This window comes from Protopterus annectens, chromosome 14.part0 (assembly GCF_019279795.1).
Source record: "Protopterus annectens isolate FY-2018-M chromosome 14.part0, PAN1.0, whole genome shotgun sequence".
Lineage (NCBI taxonomy): Eukaryota > Metazoa > Chordata > Ceratodontiformes > Protopteridae > Protopterus > Protopterus annectens.
This window is the reverse complement of record NC_056748.1, coordinates 92,251,450-92,256,156: the sequence shown is the minus strand read 5'-3', so window position 1 is coordinate 92,256,156 and position 4,707 is coordinate 92,251,450.

The following is a 4,707-nucleotide window of genomic DNA, read 5'->3' as shown; positions in this document are numbered from 1 at the left end:
CTTTCCTTGCAAACAATAAATGATTTTTGGTTGACCTGTTTGCCCAGAAACTTTGCCTTCAGACTGCAGACTTCCCCAGGTCATTTGCAGTCTTACTTTTCCTACAACTTGTAGATCTGCTTCTCTGCTCACACTATCGCTGTTTCTGCTGATTTGTTTCCAACATTTTCTTTGCTTCTTTACTTATTTTCATGCATCAATAATGTAACTGAAGTAGGTAATCTGCTTTTCAGCCTTCTGCTCATTAAAAGTGAGTAGGTAATCAGCTTTTCAGCCTTCTGCTCATTAAAAATAAGTAGGTAATCTGCTTTTCAGCCTTCTGCTCAGTAAAACTAAGTCGGTAATCTGCTTTTCAGCCTTTTGCTCATTAAAAGTAAGCAGCTAATCTGTTTTTCAGCCTTCTGCTCATTAAAAGTGAGTAGGTAATCTGCTTTTCAGCCTTCTGCTCATTAAAAGTAAGTAGGTAATCTGCTTTTCAGCCTTCTGCTCATTAAAAGTGAGTAGGTAATCTGCTTTTCAGCCTTCTGCTCATTAAAAGTAAGAAGGAAATCTGCTTTTCAGCCTTCTGCTCATTAAAAGTAAGTAGGTAATCTGCTTTTCAGCCTTTGGCTCATTAAAAGTGAGTAGGTAATCTGCTTTCAGCTTTCTGCTCATTACAAGTAAGTAGGTAATCTGCTTTTCAGCCTTCTGCTCATTAAAAGTAAGTAGGTAATTTGCTTTTCAGCCTTCTGCTCATTAAAACTAAGTAGGTAATCTGCTTTTCAGCCTTCTGCTCATTAAAAGTGACTAGGTAATCTGCTTTTCAGCCTTCTGCTCATTAAAAGTAAGTAGGTAATCTGCTTTTCAGCCTTCTGCTCATTAAAATTAAGTAGGTAATCTGCTTTTCAGCCTTCTGCTCATTAAAAATGAATAGGTAATCTGCTTTCCAGCCTTCTGCTCATTAAAAGTAAGTAGTTAATCTGCTTTTCAGCCGTCTGCTCATTAAAAGTAAGTAGGTACTCTGCTTTTCAGCCTTCTGCTCATTAAAAGTAAGTAGGTAATCTGCTTTTCAGCCTTCTGCTCATTAAAAGTAAGTAGGTAATCTGCTTTTCAGCCTTCTGCTCATTAAAAGTGAATAGGTAATCTGCTTTTCAGCCTTCTGCTCATTAAAAGTTAGTAGTGATCTGCTTTTCAGCCTTCTGCTCATTAAAAGTAAGTAGGTAATCTGCTTTTCAGCCCTCTGCTCATTAAAACTAAGTAGGTAATCTGCTTTTTAGCCTTCTGCTCATTAAAAGTGAGTAGGTAATCTGCTTTTCAGCCTTCTGCTCATTAAAAGTTAGTAGGTAATCTGCTTTTCAGCCTTCTGTTCATTAAAAGTGAGTAGGTAATCTGCTTTTCAGATTTCTGATCATTAAAAGTAAGTAGGTAATCTGATTTTCAGCCTTCTGCTCATTAAAAGTAAGTAGGTAATCTGCTTTTCAGCCTTCTGATCATTAAAAGTGAGTAGGTAATCTGCTTTTCAGCCTTCTGCTCATTAAAAGTAAGTAGGTAATCTGCGTTTCAGCCTTATGCTCATTAAAAGTAAGTAGGTAATCTGCTTTTCAGCCTTCTACTCATTAAAAGTAAGTAGGTAATCTGCTTTTCAGCCTTCTGCTCATTAAAAATGAATAGGTAATCTGTTTTTCAGCCTTTTGCTCATTAAAAGAGAGTAGGTAATCTGCTTTTCAGCCTTCTGCTCATTAAAAGTAAGTAGGTAATCTGCTATTTAGCCTTCTGCTCTCTAAAAGTGAGTAGGTAACCTGCTTTTCAGTTTCTGCTCATTAAAAGTAAGTAAGTAATATGCTTTTCAGCCTTCTGCTCATTAAAAGTAAGTAGGTAATCTGCTTTTCAGCCTTCTGCTCATTAAAACTAAGTAGGTAATCTGCTTTTCAGCCTTCTGCTCATTAAAAGTGAGTAGGTAATATGCTTTTCAGCCTTCTGCTCATTAAAACTAAGTAGGTAATCTGCTTTTCAGCCTTCTGCTCATTAAAAGTAAGTAGGTAATCTGCTTTTCAGCCTTCTGCTCATTAAAGTAAGTAGGTTATCTGCTTTTCAGTCTTCTGCTCATTAAAAGTAAGTAGGTAATCTGCTTTTCATCCTTCTGCTCATTAAAAGTAAGTAGGTAATCTGCTTTTCAGCCTTCTGCTCATTAAAAGTGAATAGGTAATATGATTTTGAGCCTTCTGCTCATTAAAAGTAAGCAGTTAATCTGCTTTTCAGCCTTCTGCTCATTAAAAGTAAGTAGGTAATCTGCTTTTCAGCCTTCTGCTTATTAAAAGTAAGTAGGTAATCTGCATTTCAGCCTTCTGCTCAATAAAAGTGAGTAGGTAATCTGCTTTTCAGCCTTCTGCTCATTAAAACTAAGTAGGTAATATGCTTTTTAGCCTTCTGCTCATTAAAAGTAAGTAGGTAGTCTGCTTTTCAGCCTTCTGCTCATTGAAAGTAAGTAGGTAATCTGCTTTTCAGCCTTCTGCTCATTAAAAGTAAGTAGGTAATCTGCTTTTCAGCCTTCTGCTCATTAAAAGTAAGTAGGTAATCTGCTTTTCAGCCTTCTACTCATTAAAAGTGAGTAAGTAATCTGATTTTCGGCCTTCTGCTCATTGAAAGTAAGTAGTTCATCTGCTTTTCAGCTTTCTGCTCATTAAAAGTAAGTAGGTAATCTGCTTTTCAGCCTTCTGCTCATTAAAAGTAAGTAGGTAATCTGCTTTTCAGCCTTCTGCTCATTAAAAGTGAATAGGTAATCTGCTTTTCAGCCTTCTGCTCATTAAAATTAAGTAGTTCATCTGCTTTTCAGCCTTCTGCTCATTAAAAGTAAGTAGGTAATCTGCTTTTCAGCCTTCTGCTCATTAAAAGTGTGTAGGTAATCTGCTTTTCAGCCTTCTGCTCATTAAAAGTGTGTAGGTAATCTGCTTTTCAGCCTTCTGCTCACTAAAAGTAAGTAGGTTATCCACTTTTCAGCCTTCTGCTCATTAAAAGTGCGTAGGTAAGCTGCTTTTCAGCCTTCTGCTCACTAAAAGTAAGTAGGTAATCTGCTTTTCAGCCTTCTGCTCATTAAAAGTAAGTAGGTAATCTGCTTTTCAGCCTTCTGCTCATTAAAAGTGAGTAGGTAATCTGCTTTTCAGCCTTCTGCTCATTAAAAGTAAGTATTTAATCTGCTTTTCAGCCTTCTGCTCATTAAAAGTAAGTAGGTAATCTGCTTTTCAGCTTTCTGCTCATTAAAAGTAAGTAGTTTATCTGCTTTTCAGCCTTCTGCTCATTAAAAGTGAGTAGGTAATCTACTTTTCAGCCTTCTGCTCATTAAAAGTAAGTGGTTAATCTGCTTTTCAGCCTTCTGCTCATTAAAAGTAAGTAGGTAATCTGCTTTTCAGCCTTCTGCTCATTAAAATTAAGTAGATAATCTCCTTTTCAGCCTTCTGCTAATTAAAAGTGAGTAGGTAATCTGCTTTCAGCCTTTTGCTCGTTAAAAGTAAGTAGGTAATCTGCTTTTCAGCCTTCTGCTCATTAAAAGTAAGTAGGTAATCTGCTTTTCAGCCTTCTGCTCATTAAAAGTGAGTAGGTAATCTGCTTTTCAGCCTTCTGCTCATTAAAAGTAAGTAGGTAATCTGCTTTTCAGCCTTCTGCTCATTAAAAGTGAGAAGGTAATCTGCTTTTCAGCCTTCTGCTCATTAAAAGTAAGTAGGTAATCTGCTTTTCAGCCTTCTGCTCATTAAAAGTGAGTAGGTAATCTGCTTTTCAGCCTTCTGCTCATTAAAAGTAAGTAGGTAATCTGCTTTTCAGCCTTCTGCTCATTAAAAGTAAGCAGGTAATCTGCTTTTCAGCCTTCTGCTCATTAAAAGTGTGTAGGTAATCTGCTTTTCAGCCTTCTGCTCATTAAAAGTAAGTAGGTAATCTGCTTTTCAGCCTTCTGCTCATTAAAAATGAATAGGTAATCTGCTTTTCAGCCTTCTGCTCATTAAAAGTAAGTAGGTAATCTGCTTTTCAGCCTTCTGCTCATTAAAAGTAAGTAGGTAATCTGCTTTTCAGCCTTCTGCTCATTAAACGTTCAGCTGTTGGGAAACTGAGGACCTGCAATGGTGAATTTATGCACTCCAAAATTATAAGGGGACATTCCTTACAGCTTCTGTTACTGCTTTTTATTATGATATTCTTCACTGTTTGGATAGTTTTGTCCTCTTAACCATGTGCATCAAAATCAGATGGAAGGGCTAGTATATGTTTGAACTCTCACTCATGTTTAAATCTGTTTACATTCCTCACTTGTATTACTGTCAGATATGTAAACACCAGGCATCTGTTGTTTCAGGAGTATAAAGACTTTAAAGCAATAAGTACCCTTGTGCTCACTGTATCTGTCAGCCTGATTATTTCAGGGAACTTGGAATAATGATTTCTTCATATACAATGCCTGACTTTTACAGACCGGATCAAAGCTTTGATCATTTTTCTGCATGGATGTACACCTTTTCATTTGCATTGCTGTTACAGTATGTATTTTATACAACTGGCAAGTTCATTACATCTCTTGCTATTTATTGATTTAGTTAGTTACTTATTTTTACACTTTAGTGTTACCATATGTGATTCATGTATCCTTTCAAGTATCTATTAAGCCCTGGGCATTATGTACTTCTTTTGCTAAAATAATATAAAATATAATTTCTTTCTGTAATGATGATTTTCTCAAGTCAA